A 20,262-nucleotide genomic window follows, 5' to 3' on the forward strand; every position below is an offset into this window, starting at 1 on the left:
GTCCTCTGTATAGACATGTGTGTGATGGTCAGTGAATTCCTGAAGGGAGATTTAACAAGATCTCCTTCCACAGGTCTGGGGTTAGATAGCTATATGTATTGAATGCATTTACAGATATAAGTGCGTATTTAACATACATACTTTTTTTGCTTTTTTTTTTTCCATAAAAGATCTTAAAAACATCCCATTTCCATAGTCTGAATGTCTTTATGCTGTTAGCTACTGAAGATATTCAAAGAAGCTGGTTTACCATTGCTTAAACTTTGCTTCTCAGTACTAAAAATAAAATTGACCTTAAAATATTGTATTGCTTCCCCCACCCCTATTTCTCAGTTACTTTAAGGACCTACCATACAGATATATAACTTGTTTTGGAAATTGACAATGCATAAGCAGTTTAAGTAATTTGACTGTAATATTTTAAAAGATGAACATCAAGAGAATCAATATTTGACTCACATGGCTAATTTAAGAAAAAAAGAATATGCTCATGTAGTGTTGCATATATGTTCTCCATGTATCCAGTGAAATGCACAGGGGAATGTTGGGATTGCAAGAGTCTTGAATAATAAATATTATATTTTCATATATTATTTATTTGTTATAATTTATTTGTAATTTTGTTATTTATAAAAATAAATTATAATTATTTATATTTATTTATAATAATAATTATTATTTATTATAATTTATTGATTATAAATATATATTACATAATATCATATATTATAATAGATAAAAATCTCACAGAAATTGAGAAACACAGTTTATAAGGTATTATCAAAAATTATTATAATCTTGTATAATTTTTATACAGTATAAAATATAAACTATATTTTTGATCAAGATACTGTGGATATAATGATCTACAATAAAATAATTTATAGTTACATTCCCTTGAAGAAAATTAAAAGAAAATAAACCATATGCCTTTCTTGCTAGAGTGCCCCATTCGACTTCTTAAATTCAGGAGGAAGAAAAACGTTTCCCTTTAAAAATCTAAAATAAAATAGCTCTTTAAAATTTCATTTTTAAAATGAATCTGTATTATGGAGTTGAAGATAGCATAATCCTTAGTCTTTTTTAAATTGCTTCTTTTCTAACATTAATAAAGTCATTACAATATTTAAATGTTCAAGTAACTTTTAGGATTGTTTGGCAAATGGGGATAAATTTATGAAGAAATAGAGAATCATAAAAGAAAATAAAATGAAGAAATCTTCTAAAACAATTATGCAATTATGCTCCATGGAAACCATTTTGTACATTCTTGGCATGGGATTCTGCTCCTCTTAGTATCTCTAACTCCCACTAATATGAATGGGAATAACATTGCTATCAAAGGAACATTCATTGTGGTATAGAACATGAGAAAGTCTCATAATACATTCTTTTCTGTAATTATGTGCATAAATCTCACAATTCCTTCTAGCCATTTGGATATATTATCTGTGACTTCAACAGCCTCAGGAACTGGAAAGTTAAATAACTATCCAATGAATTTGAATCAGTGAAGAATTCTGGATTATTCTGGCCCCATGACATTTTCTCACTCTCATTTTTAAAAACTGGAATCATCATGGTGGTTACTTAAACTCTCTACTTATTTTTGACTATTCTATAAAAAAAGTTACAATGTAGACATGATCTAAGGCAAGCTTTCTATAGATAAATACACTGTCTTTTATTAAAAAAAAAAAAAAAAAAAAAACAAGGAAAACCATAGTTTAAATTAAGTAAATTCTTAAAGTTTGAACTCATATTAAGAACAAGAATAATTGTGAGCAGAAAAAGGAAGGATTCCTTTTATTTTCCTTTCTTTTTTTTTTTTTTTAAAAAAAGCATAATTCAATTTATTTCTTGTTTATTAAAAAAAAAAAAAAACAGATGCCTGGGTCCTTTGGACACACACACACACACACACACACACACACACACACACACACATGAGTTTGAATCTTCACAAGATGGCTAGTGAATTCCTAAAGGGATACTTAATGAACACAATCTTCTTCAACAGACCTGGGATTAAATAGTTGTATGTTTTGGAGATGGCATCAAAGATAGCTTTAACAAAATTGCCCAGAGGTTGGGTAAATTGTGGTATATGAAGGTTATGGAATATTATTGCTCTGTAAGAAATGACCAGCAGGAGGAATACAGAGAGGCTTGGAGAGACTTACATCAACTGTTGCTGAGTGAAATGAGCAGAACCAGAAGATCGCTGTACACTTAAACAACAATACTATATAAGGATGTATTCTGATGGAAGTGGAAATCTTCAACATAAAGAAGATCCAACTCACTTCCAGTTGATCAATGATGGACAGAAATAACTATACCCAGAGAAGGAACACTGGGAAGCAAATGTAAATTGTTAGCACTACTATCTATGTACCCAGGTTACTTATACCTTCGGAAGCTAATAATTAATGTGCAACAAGAAAATGGTATTTACACACATATATTGTATCTAGGTTATATTGTAACACATGTAAAATGTATGGGATTGCCTGCCATCGGGGGGAGGGAGTGGAGGGAGGGAGGGGATAATTTGGAAAAATGAATTAAAAAAAAAAAAAGTTGCCCAGAATGAAGTACACCTCCTTGCAGAAGTTTAATGGTCACCAATTGCAGCAACCATCAGGAACTTCTTAGGCACAGGAATTGAAACAATGTCAGCACCTCTAAGGGCAGTGAACAGGCACTCCAAATTGGTCCACAATGCCTAGGGACCTTGAAGGGTACTATATGAGACTTGCCAGTCTTGTTCCCCCAGTAGCCACATCTCACAGGAATGATGGACAGCTTGGCCAGAATGATGGCACCACAAATAGCTGTGGCCACTTTCAAAGGGGAACTTGACAACCAGGCCAACATGACCACAAAATGGCCACAAAAGCCAGTTTTTATAAACCTGATATATTGTCCAGCTCTAGTTTGTTTCTGCACAGACATAATCTTTGGAACCCTATCTTTCAATGAAGATTCCAGAAACAAACCTATGATCTCAGATTCCTTGATAGGAAGAAGGGAGAATAAATAAATGTATTCCAAAGCTATGATGACCTTTACTAGCCAGCCTAGCTTAGTGAAAGGAACCCATTCTTTGTATTATGCCTTGCCTCCCTAGGTCACAACTGATCTCGACCCCATTGCCAAAATCACCCTAGAAACCACCTCACAGCTTCTCACTTGGCCCTTTCCCCTTCCCTTCCCTCCCATCGGAGGTCCTCTCACTTCTCCTACAGCACTGGTGTGGTTAAGGCATTCCTTTCTAAGTATCCATTCTCCTCTATGCTCAGAAATAATCTGTTTCTCTCTATATTTTCTCTTGGAGATGTGGAAAAATAAATGGTTTTGTCTCACAACTGCCGAGATACTTACTGTTTGATGAAAGAATTCCACATCTCAGGATACACAACAGAGATGTACTATAATGATCTAAAACACAGGAAACTGATCTAATTGAATTAAATTCAGTTTGACAAACATTAAACTCCTAATTTGTGCAAGGAATTGTGATAGGTTCTGGGAATATATGGTCCTCTAAAAGAGAACCATGATAGCAGGCAGTAATGCCATAATAAGCAAGTAGATTTAAGTGATGTATGGCTATGCAAAATCACCAGCCTCACTTTCTCCTCTAGAGCCATCTGGGTCCAGTGGAAAGATATAGATCAGGACAACATCATCCCCAATGCAATGAAAGATTTTGACTTTTTAAAAATAAGGTCTTTAACAAGTCTCAGTTTGACTGAGGCAATACATAATCAGTGATTAAGGTTAGGTAAGAAATAAGGCAGAAAAATAGACTCAGTCAAAAGCCAAAACAGAAATGTTAGGACCAAGTAGAGCTTGGCCTGGGACCTGTTTGTTGGCCAGTCAATGAGAGCCAGAATGATTTGTATTTAAGGCATGGTCCTTAAGAGAGACAGATGTCTTATGAACCCCGAGATATCTTACAGGGCTTCAGCAATCAAAATTTACATTCCTTGGAAAGAGCACCCACTGGTAAGGATATGATATGCTATGTGGACAGAGAAAATGAAGGGAAATAGAATTTTTTTTTTAATTTTATAATTATAAAAATTTTTGACAGTATATATGCATGAGTAATTTTTTTATAACATTATCCCTTGTATTCATTTTTCCAAAAGATCCCCTCCCTCCCTCTACTTCCTCCCCCCAATGACAGGAAATCCCATACATTTTACATGTGTTACAGTATAACCTAGATACAATATATGTGTGTAAATACAATTTTCTTGTTGCACGTTAAGTATTAGATTCCAAACGTATAAGTAACCTGGGTAGATAGACAGTAGTGCTAACAATTTACATTCACTTCCCAGTGTTCCTTCTCTGGGTGTAGTTGTTTCTGTCCATCATTGATCAACTGGAAGTGAGTTGGATCTTCTTTATGTTGAAGATATCCACTTCCATCAGAATAAATCTTTCATACAGCATTGAAGTGGACAGAGATCTTCTGGTTCTATTCATTTCACTCAGCATCAGTTAATGTTAAGTCTTTCTAAACCTCTCTATATTCGTCCTGCTGGTCATTTCTTACAGAGCTATAATATTCCATAACCTTCATATACCACAATTTACCCAACCATTCTCCAATTGATGGACATTCATTCATCTTCCAGTTTCTAGCCACTAGCAAAAGAGCTGCCACAAACATTGTGGCACATACAGGTCCCTTTCCCCTCTTTAGTATTTCTTTAAGCCCAATAGCAGCAATGCTGGATCAAAGGGTATGCACAGTTTGATAACTTTTTGGGCATAGTTCCAAATTGCTCTCCAGAATGGTTGGATTCTTTCACAACTCCACCAACAATGCATCAGTGTCCCAGTTTTCCCACATCCCCTCCAACATTCATCATTATTTGTTCCTGTCATCTTAGCCAATCTGACAGGTGTGTAGTGGTATCTCAGAGTTGTCTTAATTTGCATTTCTCTGATTAGTAGTGATTTGGAACACTTTCATATGAGTGGATATAATTTCAATTTCATCATCTGAGAATTGTCTGTTCATATCCTTTGACCATTTATCAATTGGCGAATGGTTTGATTTCTTATAAATTAGGGTCAGTTCTCTATATATTTTTGGAAATGAGGCCTTTATCAGAACCTTTAACTGTAAAAATATTTTCCCAATTTGTTACTTCCCTTCTAATCTTGTTTGCATTAGTATTGTTTGTACAGAAACTTTAGTTTGATGTAATCAAAATCTTCTATTTTGTGATCAATAATGATATCTAATTCCTCTTTGGTCATAAATTCCTTCCTCCTCCACAGGTCTGAGAGGCAGACTATTCTCTGTTCCTCTAATCTATTTATGATCTCATTCTTTATGCCTAAATCATGGACCCATTTTGATCTTATCTTGGTATATGGTGTTAAGTGTGGATCCATATCTAATTTCTGCCATACTAATTTCCAGTTTTCCCAACAGTTTTTTTCAAATAATGAATTTTTATCCCTAATTTTGGTATCTTTGGGTTTGTCAAAGACTAGATTGCTATAGATGTACCCTTTTTTGTCCTTTGTACCTAATCTGTTCCACTGATCGACTGGTCTATTTCTTAGCCAATACCAAATGGTTTTGGTGACTGCTGCTATATAATATAGCTTTGGATCAGGTACACCTAGACCACCTTCCTCTGACTTTTTTTCCATTAGTTTCCTTGCAATTCTCGACCTTTTATTCTTCTGTAGCGAGCTGTCGTCTCCAGAAGCTGCTGGATCGCTCTCTGGGAAGAGATCTGCTGTGTCTACTCAAATCTTTCAGACAGATTCTTCTTCCTGTAGTGAACCGTTGTCTCCAGGCAGTTGCTGTTAACTCTTGTCCTTAGAAGTGACTTCCCTTCCTGCAGAGAGCCCCGTCAAGCCTGATGCAATGCAGAGACCTTCTCCTTGAATCTCCTCCAGCTCTTATCCTTCTCCATGTAGACTCACTTTCCAGGCCCACTGTTCTCTCTTTTATTCTCCCAGAGAATGGGCATGGGATAATGCAAGGGCTTCTGGGAAGAACCACTTCAGCCAATGAGCTTGCTCCTTCTATCAAGTCAACCTGAGTTCTCACCTTGTAATTGTCCAGACAACCTGAATTCTCACCTTGTCACTGTCCAGACAACCTGAGTTCTCACCTAGTAATCCTAACATTCTTCCATATGAATTTTGTTATTTTTTCTAGGTCATCAAATAGTTTCTTGGGAGTCTGATTGGTATAGCACTAAATAAATAGATTAGTTTGGGGAGTATTGTCATCTATATTATATTCGCTCGGCCTATCCAAGAGCACTGAATGTCTTTCCAATTATTTAAATCTGACTTTATTTTTGTGGCAAGTATTTCATAATTTTGCTCATATAATTTCTGACTTTTCTTTGATAGATGGGTTCCCAAATATTTTATACTCTCAACATTTGTTTGGAATGGAATTTCTCTTTGTATCTCTTGCTGTTGCATTTTGTTGGTGATATATAAAAATGCTGAGGATTTATGTGGATTTATTTTGTATCCTGCAACTTTGTTAAAGTTCTGAATTATTTCTAATAGTTTTTTAGCAGAGTCTTTAGGGTTCTCTAAGTATACCATCATATCATCTGCAAAGAGTGATAATTTAATTTCCTCATTTCCTAGTCTAATTCCTTGAATCTCTTTCTCAGCTCTTATTGCCGAGGCTAGCGTTTCTAGTACTATATTGAATAGTAATGGTGATAGTGGGTAACCTTGTTTCACTCCTGATCTTACTGGGAAAGGTTGCAGTTTATTTCTATTGCATATATGCTTACTGACAGTCGTAAATAGATGCTCCTGATTATTCTAAGGAATAGTCCATTTATTCCTATACTCTCAAGCGTTTTTAGTAGGAATGGATGTTGGATTTTATCAAATGCTTTTTCTGCATCTATTGAGATGATCATATGGCTTTTATTAATTTGATTATTAATATGGTCAATTATACTAATAGTTTTCCTAATATTAAGCCAGCCCTGTATTCCTGGTATAAATCCTACTTGATCATAGTGTATTATCCTGGAGATGATTTTCTGAAGTCTTTTTGCTAATATCTTATTTAAGATTTTAGCATCAATATTCATTAAGGAAATTGGTCTATAGTTTTCTTTCTCAGTTTTCAATCTACCTGGTTTAGGTATCAGTACCATGTCTGTGTCATAAAAGGAGTTTGGTAGGACTCCTTCATCCCCTATTTTTTCAAATAGTCTATATAACATTGAGGCCAATTGTTCTTTAAATGTTTGGTAGAATTCACATGTAAATCCATCTGGTCCTGGGGATTTTTTCCTGGGGAGTTGATTAATAGCTTGTTCTATTTCTTTTTCTGAAATGGGACTATTTAAGCAATTTATCTCTTCCTCTGTTAATCTAGGAAGCCCATATTTTTGGAGGAAGTCATCCATTTCACTTAAATTATCAAATTTATTGGCATAAAGTTGGGCAAAGTAATTCCTTATTATTTCTCTAATTTCCTCTTCATTGGTGGAAAGATCCCCCTTTTCATTTTTAAGACTAACAATTTGATTTTCCTCTTTCCTTTTTCTGATCAGATTTACCAAAGGTTTATCTATTTTTTTGGCTTTTTCATAAAACCAACTTTTGGTTTTATGAATTAAATTTTTTAAAAGAAAATATAACCTGATTAGATTTAATCTTCAGTAGAATACTGGAAGAGGGACATTCAGTAAATTTATAAAAATTAAACAGAGTAAATTGGTGGGGGGGTAGAATGAACACTAATTTTTGAAGGAATCAAAAAAAGCTACAAGGCTAAGTCTTAATGAAAGCTATGGATACTAAAAGGATAGGTGACTTAGCTGGCTATTTTAGGCGTGAAGATAGAAGAGACAACATGAAGGAAAAAATTGTGAAATAAGTCTGAAACTATATTCTGGTATCAGATTGTCTGGACCTTTGAAAGCCATACAGAGGAATTAAAAACAATAGGAGGCCACTGAAACTTATTAGCCATTATAGAATAACATGATTATAACTATGCTTTAATAGTACTATATTAATCATTTTGGCAGTTATGTAGAGAATAGATTGAAGAAGGGAAAGACTAGAGGCATGGAGAACAATTAGGATGACACTGCAACAAGCAATAGGAGAGTTTGAACTAGAAGGCTGGCTATATGAGTGGAGAGAAGAGAATGGATGCAAGAGATGTTAATAAGATCTGGCAACTAATTTCAAATGGAGATGTGCATGATAAATTCTTTTATTTCCAAACATTGTCTCTTCCTCTCTGTTTTTCCCTCTCCTCTCTCTTTTTCCTTCTCTTTTCCTCCTTCTTTCCATTCCTTCTTCCCTCATTCTCTTTATACTTTCACTCTCACCTCTTTTTTCTTCCCTCCCTCTTTTCATCTTCCCTCTATACCTCCTTCCCTCTGTCTCTTCATCTATCTTTCTGTGTCTGTGTCTCTGTATATGTGTCTGTCTGTCTCTCTCCCTCTTTTTCCTCCCTTTCTTTCTTCCCTGTCTTTGCCTACTCTTATTATGAATTAGTGTGTCATATTCACAACTAAGGATCCTGCTGACTTCTAGACTAGGAAAATGTCAAACACCTTTAGGTGAAAAATAACCTGGTTCTATAAAGAAAAATAAGTATATTATATTTAAACTATAATGGGAGCCAACTATATAAGAACATAGCCCTGTCAGTTCCAATTTCACCAGGTATGGAAAAACCAAAACCTTCAACTTAGTTCCTATAGTTTGTTATATAGCACTTTCTAGTCTCCTATTCTTCAGCTCTATAATAAATAGCATAATAGATATAAGAATAGAATGAAAAAGAATAGAATTTTAGGGATGGTCACTATTTAAGTTTAAACTGCTATTTTACTTTACTAATTTTAATCACATCTGACTCTTTGTGACTCTATTTGGGTTTTACTTGACAAAGATATTAATGTTTGCTTCTAGCTTATTTTACAGATAAGGAAAATGAGACAAACAGGATTACGTGATTTGCCCAGGGTCACACAGATTTGAACTCAGCTATTTCCGATTCCAGCACAAACCTTCTGTGCTACTTAGCTGCCTTTCTTTTATCTACTTATATATAATTACTACTATTTCCCCAAGAAAATTAGAGGAAAGGGGGAAAAAACCCTATGGGTTCTAACACAAAATTCTAAAATATTTATAATAGTTCTTTCTGTGTTGGCAAAGAACCAGAAATTTCAGGAATACCTATCAAGTGGGAAATGGTGGAACAAGTTGTAGCATATAATTGTGATGGGGTACTACTGTGCTCAATGATTTTAGAAAAACATGGATAGACTTGCATGATATTATGAAAGCAAAGTGAGGAGAACCAAGAGAATGTTGTAGATAGTAACAATAATATTATTTTAAGAACAACTTTGAGTGACTAAGTCATTTTGACTATTTTAAACATATGAAGGAAGAAGCTATCTGCATCCAGAGAAAAAACTGAAAAAAAATAGAAGTATATAGAGATTGGTTTTCATATATGTGTGTGTATATATATAAATACACACACACATATATACATATATACATCTATACATCTAATTGTAGCCATTATTATTGTACTTGTTATTATAGATTGTATTTAGAAAGTACTTTAAAGTTTACAATGTACTTGCTTATATGATCTCTTTTGACCCTTAGACAGCATGCTTTCTCTTTGTCCTGGTAACCTCTTCTAGAAGCTTGTTAATTTGCAAATAATTAAAGTTAGGAAATAAAGTAATAAAAAGAGACAATAATGCAAAGATTTATTAAATATTTTATCAGTGACCAACTAGCAAATGTCCTTCTCTGAAATAGGCATTTGCTTTCAGAACTTTTATGGTTAAAACTCACTTTTTTGCTGAAAAAAGGTGTTATTTATAATTTCTATTTGTATTTATTCCAAATATACTTCTATAAATATATAATTGTCTCTATCATCAGAATGTAGATTCCTTGGGAATAAAGACTGTGTTGATTTGTATTTGGATTCCCCTTGCTAAGTGTCTGATACACTCTTGTTAATTGACTAACAAAGGGAAACAAGTATCTGAAATTCTGCACCTAAAAAACTTGTGTCAAAATAGTAATAAGTACTTTCCAACTTCCTTCTATGAATTAGTACCATTAATTTTTATACACTAGAAATTAGAGTTGTAAATCATCATATAAAAGTGATGTTTTTGCTGCATCTTAAATAAAGGAAGGGATTCTTTAAAGTGGAAGTGAAGGATAATGAATTCCATGCCTAGAAAATATAGTTGGGGAAAAAATATGAGAACTAGATTCTGAAGGTCTTAGAATACCAAACTGAATAGTTTGGCCTTTTTCTTATAGTCCATGAAGAAGAATGAAAGAGGAAGTTTTGTAGATTAATGAAAATACAAAGAGACTACTGATATCTAGAAACTTGAATCCTTCCCCCCCCAAAAAAAAAAATCTCTTGAGTTTTTTTTTTTTTATTTACTATGTTATGTCAAAGTGAAAAAAGAGGAGGAAAAGTAGTTCTACTGTTTCTTGTAATTTTGGGGTTTCTTTCTCAGATTTTTTTAAAGTTTATTTGTAACATGCATTGCTTTATCAATCCCATGTTGGGAAAGAAAAAAAAAATCAGAGCAAAAGGGAAAGACAATGGGAGAGATTAAAAAAACAGAAAAAAAGAATTGTCTTCTTAGATCTTTTTCTGGATGCAAATGGCATTTTCTGTCCAAAGTCTGCAATTGCTTTGGATCCCTGAGCCGCTTTCATAATGTTCTCTAGTTCTTCTTTGGTCATAAATTCCACTTTTCTTCAAAGATCTGATAGGTAAATTATTCTTTGTTCTCCTAATTTGTTTATGGTATCATCCTTTATGCCCAAATCATTTTCATTATAACCTTATTTTGGTACTGGGTGTGAGATGTAGATCTATGCCAATTTTCTGACATATTATTTTTCCATTTATCCCAGCAATTTTTTGTCAAATAGTGAATTCTTATTCCAGAAGTTGGAGTTTGGGGATTTATCAAATACTAGATTGTCCTGCTCAGTTTTTAATAAGAATATAGTTTCTGGATTTCAGCCTTGAAGTTTTAATTGAGATCATTCTCCTCTTTACTATTTAAGTGATCTCCAGTAACATGAATTCTGCCCCTTTCTCTTTCCCTTTGAATGATACCCATATCTTAGGGTATAGCTCAAATTCCATGTTCTGATTGAAGACCTCCCTGAAAATGATAGCTATTATTGATTTATTGATACTTCCCTTCTGTAGGCTCTAATTTGTACTAAACATGTAAATGAGGTTTCAGGCCTACCAGTAAAGCAAAGGATAAGAAAAAGGATTCTTAGGATTTGTATTAGCAATACTGAGGAAAAGAAGAGGGAAAAAAAGGGCTATAACATCTACTAGTATTGGATGGGATGATGATTTATTGTAGTGTTCTGATTGGTTTTCAGGAGGTCTTTGTACCAAACTTCGTTTCAGCAGAGTAATCATCATGAGAATAGCCAGGGATGAAGTCCAAATTCTATATTATTTTCTTCACAGTCTAGTTTCCTTACCTGGGGCCTGGGCTAGCTTTCTTGAGGTCCTCCGGAATGTGTCTTGCTTACTGGGGGAGGCAGGAGGATCACCACAACAGTCTCTGTCTTAAAGTCTGTCTCAATCTGAGAGCTTGTGCTCCAGGCTCCAGCCACTGTCTTCCCCCAGTCTATTCCAGTCCTCTTCTGAGTCTGTCTCCAAGCCCTCTCCAAGTCTGACTCTGTCTGAGTTTATCCCAGTTTATATGTAGTATACTGAGTATAAACTAATCATTATATCACTAGGGAACCATTCTTTGTTGTAAGATTAAATCAATCAAACTGAACTAGAGAATATTAATCACCATGCTAAACTAGATAATCATTGTATTATCAATTCCACTGACTTAACACCTTGTAAGAATCTTTGTTTCAAGTACAGAGTTCTGGCCCATAACATCTCCCACTTTCTTTTGTTTTAGAACATAGGTGGTGGTACTCTCCCTGATTTCTCAGGAAGGTAAAAACCCCAAAAAGGAGAAAAGAGGGGTGAAAACACCAAAAAAGGAAGTAATCACACCCTCCCTGATGTCTCAGGAAGGGAGATGAAAACACCAAAGGGAAATGGGGAATCAAACCAGATTTTGTTAGCATGTTTCTGAAGAGTCTCACTTGAATCAGGTATACATAAATCTATCACCATGGGATATATTACATAAGCACATAGTAACACAAGCTAATAGTGATGTAACAAACAACATTAATCAACATGAGGAATCTTGCATGTCCATAATTCCTGGAAATAGTCCAAAATCAATTTATTGTCTATTACTTCATGTGTCAGGTAATACAATGATTCCTGCAAGTCTTGAAGTCCTGCAATAATCTCATCATGTGCTACGGAATTCAATGATTCCTGCAAATTTTGAATTCCTTTTTCAGTCTTATGTGTTAGGGAATCCAATGATTCCTGCTGGTTTTGAAGCTCTGCAACAGTCTCATTGTCATCCATGCTCTTTCAGTGTCAGATGTTTCTTCGGTCTTCTCCTTTGTTTCAAGGTTTTTTTCTTTTTTTCTATCTCTCTCAAAGTACTCATTGGCACCCAATTGATTCATTCTCTATCTGTAGATATAGAAGCAAACCCTCTCTCCCAAGAAGTTAAGCTATCTGGTCCCTTCCATTCACCACTTTCTGGATCTCTCCACATCATCTGGCGATTACATTAGAGCTGCTTGCACTGGACACTGCCCTTCTTTTGGGTTAAAAAGCTCGTATCCTCCCCAATTGTAATTCCTTTCCCCCATTTGATTGCTTCTCTGCTGATTGATAATGTCTGAATCTTGAACTTCTAAAGATTCTCTGAGTATAACCTTGGCTGCCATCATGTCCCACCTGTTTTTTGTGGGTGGCCCTGGAGCTGGACTCCTCTTCTCATTTCCCTCTACACATTTTCCTTGTGGTGGAGAAGGCTGTTTTCTAAAAATTGTCCCATTTCAGCTGAAACACTAGTTTAGCCCTTAACAAAGTTTCCTTCTCATCTATTTTTTTTTGTACTCACCCAATTTTCAGGTCACAGAAGTAGGTCCTTAACCCCATGTTCAGATGCCAAAATATAGTTTTCTGGAGGTCTTTGGATCAAACTTCGTTTTAGCAGAGTAATCACCATGAGAATAGCCAGGGATAAAGTCCAAATTCTTTATTATCTCCTTTACAGTCTAGTTTCCTTGCCTGGGGCCTGGGCTAGCTTTCTTGAGGTCCTCCAGAATGTGTCTTTGTTTCTGGGGGAGGCAGGAGGACCACCAAAGCAGTCTCTGTCTTGAAGTCCATCTCTAGTCCAAGATCTTGTGCTCTAGCCTCCAGCCACTGTTTTCCCCCAGTCTGTTCCAATTCCCTTTCAGGAGTGTCGCCAAGCCCTCTCCAAGTCTGACTCTGGCTGAGTTTATCCTAGTTTATATGCAGTATACTGGGTATAAAGCAATCATTATATCACTAGGGAATCATTATTTGCTGTAAGATTAAGTCAATCATATTGAACTAGAGAACTATCAATCACCATGCTAAACTAGATAACCATCAATTCCATTGACTTAACATCTTGTAAGAATCCTTGTTTCAAGTACAGAGTTCTGGCCCATAACAATTAATGACAACAAATAACAGGCAAAGGTACTCCTTTGTTCTTTGTCTTCTATTTTTTCTGCCAAGGAGAATGACCTGAAAAAATGGATAATAAGAAGTCAATATTCAATGGTAATCATAAAAATGATCTAGCCATCCTTGATGAATTAAATTTATGTGGCCCAGATAAATTATATCTCAGTGAGTTAAAGAACAAGAGAATGACAGTTCTGGATCACCATCAGTGACATGTGAAAACATCATAGAAAACAGAAGTATTATGTTACCGGAAGGAAAGAATTTCATCATTTTCCTAAGATGTCAGAGAATAGACTATGAAAACCACATCTTAATGAGTTTAACTTCCAATGTTATCAAAATTCTAGAACATATTATTAAAGAAATTGTGAATGAATATTTAGGAAAGGAAACAGACATCACAAAGAATAAGCATATCTTCCTTAATTACATGTTATGCCAAATAACCCTTATTTTCTTTTATAAACAAGGTTATTAAGATGATAGATCAAGAGAATTAGATAAACATATCTTACATAGTTTTTTAGCAAAATGTACATTAAAATATTTCAGATTATTCTTCAGGGAAAGAACATAGTAAGGTGGCCTAAATGATAGCAAATTAAATTCAGAAACTGAAAGGCCAAACACAAAGGGCAATTCAATTTTCCAGTGTCAACTTGGGAGGTCTCTAGTGGAGTGTCCCATGGATTGGCATCTCAACTTGGGTTGTTACAGGTTATTATTAGAGACTTGGATAAAAGAATGGCATAATCAAAGCAAGGAAAAATAATTAATTAAGTGGATGATGAAGGCAGGATGTGAAAAGATCTTGCAGACTAGAACATTGAGATAAAACCAATAAAATAAAATATAATATATTATGGGTTGAAAAAACTGACTTTGATAGTACAAGATGAGGATACATGGCTGGATAGCAGTTCATCTGATAGGTTTCTGATGATTGTAATAGACTCAAAGAGAGTTAATAAAATGATATGATAACTGACAACAATAACAAAAGTTAATGTAACCTTGGGCTATATTAGGAGAAGAACAAATTCCAGATAAAGTTGATTAGAGTCCACACAAACCCAAAGTATCGAATTTAGATGTGGGTAACTATTTAGGTGGGTAACAATTTATTTAGGATGGACATTGATAAACCGGAGAGTTCAGGATAACCAAAATGGTAGAGTCTCAAGTTTATACCACATGAAGGCTGGTTGAAAGAACTAGAGATAATTGGTCCCTGGAGAGAGAAAACTCAGGAGAAAGAGGCAGCAGTGATAGGTCATGATATAGTAACTATCACATTTCAGCCTATATGACTGAACCAGAAAAATGGATAGAAATTTCAAAGAATCAACTTTTGTTTTAACATAAAGATATAGCCTCCCAGCCATGAGAGAGATGCTAAATTGGAATAAATTGGACTACCAGATCCTTTAATAAACATTTACCATATCCCTTCTAGTTTAAAATCATAGGGCTTGTTAATGTGGATGACATTCTGGACTTAAATTTCTTAAAAACCTTATAAATTAATAAACTTCCATTCCTCAAAAGAAATTGAGATTCATTTCAGATCTAGACAAAGCTTTGATATAGGCAAAGTTTTGTTGCTTCTTTTCATTGTTTCTTCTAGCACTTTCCTCCTCATTCAGCTCCTATTAGGTATCTTGTGCTCTTCAGGGTGACCCAAGCTCTCTCCTGATATTTCAAAATCTGAAGCAGCATTAAAATGACTTCTCTTCATCCCCCTCTCCCTCCACCCATTAAGAAATACTGTTCTTTAGTATAGATCAATACAATTCTTATCTCAGAGACTAAGATACTAAGTAATGTAGTGGGAAAAAAAACATTATTATGAGAGCAATGAAATCTGAATTTTTATTTCAACCCCACTTATTCTTAATCTTATGACTGAACAAATCATGTAAATTCTCTGAATCTCAAAATTTTCATCTATAAAATTAAATAATAGTTAGGAGGCAGCAAGATGCAATAAAAAGAGAACTGGAACCCTAATGTTTGCTTGGCTCTAATTCCTAAACTTGACTCCTTATTACTTGTGTGACTTTAGGAAAGTTACTATAGTTAATCTTACTGGTCCTTTATAATCTGAGAAGGCTATCTTCTGTGATTCTTTTCAATTCTAGTTCTAAGAGACATACATAGATATAGTTTTACAGATTTTGTGGGTATATTTTCATAAACTATATCTTAGACTTGCTATGAGGAAAATGCTTTGTGAACTATAAAGTTCCATATAAATAAACTACTATTAAATCACTTGAAAAAAGCATTGCCTGAGTGCTGGTCTTGCCTCTGCTACTAAATAGTTATGCAAACTTGGACAAATCATTTACCCCACTTTACCCCTCCAAGACTCAGTATCCTTATCTGTAAAACAAAGGAGTTATAGAAAATTTCAAAATCTCTTTGTGGCCCTATAATTCTATGACAAAAAATGGTAATGTAGGAACTATTTATAGAGTTAAACTATTTATAGAGCATGAATTTGTCTAAGTTTCTCTTTAACTCACATAATTTCAGTCATAATTGCCTCCTTGAGTCATGGGTTCTATAAAGTTAGAAGCTACTCTATAAGTAGGATTTTCTTTCATATTTCCAAGATTCCCTTTTTAAATGCCAATGGTGACATCTCCCAGAGTTACAGTATTATATTTTCATTGCTATTTCTTTTTTTACAGTTTTATAAACATTGATAAGATCTGCTTTCCACTTTATTTTCCTAGACTATATGGTCAGTTTTGCCACAGAGTCTAGCCATAAACAAAGGAGCAGAAATGCCAGAAATATCTCTATTCTATTCCCATGCAATCTGTGGTAACTTCTTCTACCTCTAGATAAATCAAGAAAGGGTTTACCTCTCAGGGGGCTAGAATGAAAATCCATTCTTCAGTCTATAAGTCATAAAACTGGGCTTACTGATCAATTTTGAAGGTTAACTTTGAACAACTGAGTTTTGCTTTCCAGTGGGTGATATTTTTCTTCCATGCTTATTTCCTTTCTTCTTTTTTTTTCTTTTTATTGATTAGACATAAGCATCAAAACAGAAGACAGTTGTTAGCTTTTGATATTCATTGAAGATGAGAATGGAGGTGAGAATCTATTTCAAATGTACAAAATTATTGCCCCATGATTCAACGTTTAATGTATCTCTGCCCGTTCAAACTAAAAATGCAATAAATTTCAGGTAACCAAAGTGGTTGTACTGGGGACATTAATTTAAGAGAATATAGCATCATTAATAAGAAAATCATTAGCAGGAGAGGGAGAAATTTGAATTCTGTGTTAATTCCGTTTAAACTGGAAGGAAAGTGTTGGCAATTAGGGAATGACTTCATTTTTATGTAGAAATTATTTATAGTATCAAATGGTGATCATTATTACTTCCTTATCTATTTTACAATTATGTATATGAGTTTGATTTTTCAAGTCAACTGACATTTATTAGGTACTATTCTGTGCTAGCCAACTGTGCTAAGAGCTGGATGAAGAACTGTTTCTTTCCATATTGACTTGATTAAAATGAATGAGACTAACTGCCACATAGAGAATATTGAATGAATGTAAGAGAATGCATACCATACTCTCAAAACAAAGCTGTTTGGTGTATTTCTATTATCCATTTATGAAAGGGAAACCAAAATTGCCACCACCACTCTACTTATTTATTTTCTAAATGACAACATAGACATATACTAATATTTTACCATTTTATTGTATTTATGATCTCATGGAAAGTTTATAATCTATAGCATTTGAGGAAACATTCCCATCAATATTTGATCTCACATGATTTTTCTCCATGTCTCCCCACAAATCCTCTATCTAGAGACCTGTTCTAGATCTTTTAACTTTCTTTAAGAACCAATATAATAGCTGGACTATCCAGCTGTTACCCCTCATTTCACTACATTAATAAATGACCTGAGATATATCATTTTAATACAATTTCTTCCACACAAATGACTGTGGGTAATATGCTACACTTTCCTTTATACCTACTGTGTATTTCTATATTGTCTTTTGGGCTGCATGCTATTCTGATTCTTTGGAGATTATGGTGTTCCATGATAACAAAATGTAAAGGTCCAAGAAATAAGTTTTATTGATGTTAGAAAAATAAATTTCTGAACAGATTCATATCATTGTAAATAACCAACATGATCCCAGCAATGATCCCAGAAGTGATCTGGGTCAAAGTATGGAGTGTCCCTAATTTTATAAAGTAAGATTCTCTTAAGGGGAGACTTCTGGGAAGATGGCAGAGTAGCTCAGTATATTTCAAATTCTCCACAAACATAACAAATTGTGCCTCAGAGTGAACATAGACTGGTGAAAAAAAGTCAAGAAGACTTGGGGTATAACAGGGGTCCTCTTTGTACAACCCAAGATCCAAAGAAAGATCCCAGGGAGATTAATTAGTGTGAAGTGAAGAATAGTTCTGCAGAAACACCAAGTAGGGACCCTTGGGCTAGCTGGGTTTGGCAGGAGCCTCCGCAGGAACCACAGAAACTTTCACCTCTGGACTGCTGCAGAGTTAGGGTTCTGAGTTCTGGAAGACTGAGAGAGCCTCTGCTGATTAGGAGTGCCAGGCCCAGCTGTGTTACAGAAATGCAGCCCTGTGCAAGAAGGAACCAACACACCCAATGAATATAGAAGCAGTGGGGCAGGGACACAGCTAACTGGGTTTACTTGCAGGAGGATGGAGCTCTTGGTTTGGGGTTCCAGGTCAGAAGGAAGAGCTAAAGTGAATCTAGAGACATTATCCTCCACCTCACAATTAGATGTGCTTGAACTAATACTTTTCATTTTTTTTTAAATCAGCTGACAAGAAAAAACTGGACCATAAAAACTTTCTGTGGGAACAGGGACTATAGGGGTTCATCTTCAGAAGATATACTAAAGTAAAAAATGTTTCTTTATAACAAAGAATAATGTTAAATGGCTTCCTGCCTATAAAGAATTTATAGAAGATCTCAAGAAAAATGTTTTAAATCAAATGAAAGACATTCAAGGAAAACTAAAAAAAATGAAAATTTAAAAAATAAAGAAAAATAAGAAGATTATAGAAAAAAGTTAACCAACTAGAAAGGGAGATATAAAGTCTTAAGAGATGAAAATAACAAAATAACTCTTCAAAATTAGAATTGGGCAAGGGGAAGCCAGTAAAGCTATAAGAGACCAAGAAATAACAAAAGAGAATATGAAAAAATGAAAAAAATAGAACAGAATGTGAAACATAAGAAAAACAACAGGTCAGGAGAAGAAATAAAGAAGAGAAAATATAAAAATAATTAGACTCTCTGAAAGCTGTGACCAAAAAAAGAATCTTGAGACAATAATGCAAGAAATCATCCAAGAAAATTGTCCTGGAGTGATAGAACATGTGGGGGAAATAGAAATAGAAAAAAATCTAACAATCACCACCTCAAAGAGATCCTTTGTGGAAAACACATAAGAATATTATTGACAGATTTCAAAACCTCCAGATCAAGAGAAAATCTTGCAAGAAACAAAAACAATAACAAAAAAAAAATCAATTCAAATACAGTGGAGCTGCAATTAGAATTTGCAGTACTAATCAGCAGCCAAAAAAAGACCACATGTCCTGGAATCATATATTCCAGCAATCAAAAAAAAAAAAAAAAAAAAAAAAAAAAAAAAAAACTAGGCCTGTGGCCAAAAATATAATACTCAGAAAAATTACTTTAATATTGAATGAAAAAAAAGGATATTGAGCAAACTTACAGATTTTTAGAACTTTTTTTCAACCAAATCCTAACTCAACAGAAAATTTAACATGTAAGAGCCAATATCAAAGATCAGTTTCAAGGAACTTCATATGGACAAATTATTTATATTTTTTACATGGAAATATATAGCATATTTTAAGATTGACATCAGCAATTGGGTTACTCAAAAGAAAGATTGGAGCAGAAATAAGGTAAAATAGTAACTATGTAATACAATGAGGTTCAGAGGAAAAATAGTCATAGAAGCATCAGAGGGGGGAGGAGGGTTTTTAGTTCTAAAAACCTATTCATATCAGGAATGGATTAAATAGACAACACCAAATATATACCATGAAGGTTATAACACCCTCCAAAATCTATTAAAAAATAAGGGGGGAGAGCTGGGTGGAGGGTGAAGCAAAGAGTGGGGGAAGAAGACAAGGGAGGAATCCATAGGTGGGGAGGAGGTTAAATAATAGCAAGCCAAATTAAGAAGAAGAATTAAAGCAAAGAGTTATTAGGGATAGCAAAGATGTGTGTGTGTGTGTGTGTGTGTGTGTGTGTGTGTGTGTGTGTGTGTGTATGTATACAGAGAATAAAAGAATAATCTACCAGGAAGTGAAGAATCTCATGAATATAATTTCTTCTATTATATATCCTTTCTTGAACTGGTAATTTATTGTTATATATTTTGAAGTCTCCCTGATGTTCTTCTAGGCATATGATAATGTTCTGTTTTGCTTTTCTTTTCTCTTTTTCTTTTCTTTTTTTTTTTTGTAAAATAATAAATAAAGAAAATATAATAAATTTTAAAAACACTCTCTTAAAACAACCTCACTT

General features: G+C 34.2%; 1 long non-coding RNA gene and 1 pseudogene across 1 annotated transcript in view; both read right to left on the bottom strand.

The window, feature by feature from the left end:
* LOC141562228 (small ribosomal subunit protein uS5-like) overlaps positions 1-11,494 on the bottom strand; it is a 44,225-nt pseudogene extending 32,731 nt beyond the window's left edge.
* A 2,153-nt stretch (positions 11,495-13,647) lies between these two features.
* LOC141562943 (uncharacterized) overlaps positions 13,648-20,262 on the bottom strand; it is a 38,805-nt gene continuing 32,190 nt past the window's right edge. Inside the window, exon 3 of the long non-coding RNA XR_012488288.1 lies at positions 13,648-13,732. This is a non-coding gene — a long non-coding RNA (uncharacterized LOC141562943). The remainder of the gene's footprint in view (positions 13,733-20,262) is intronic.

This window comes from Sminthopsis crassicaudata, chromosome 3 (assembly GCF_048593235.1).
Source record: "Sminthopsis crassicaudata isolate SCR6 chromosome 3, ASM4859323v1, whole genome shotgun sequence".
NCBI lineage: Eukaryota > Metazoa > Chordata > Mammalia > Dasyuromorphia > Dasyuridae > Sminthopsis > Sminthopsis crassicaudata.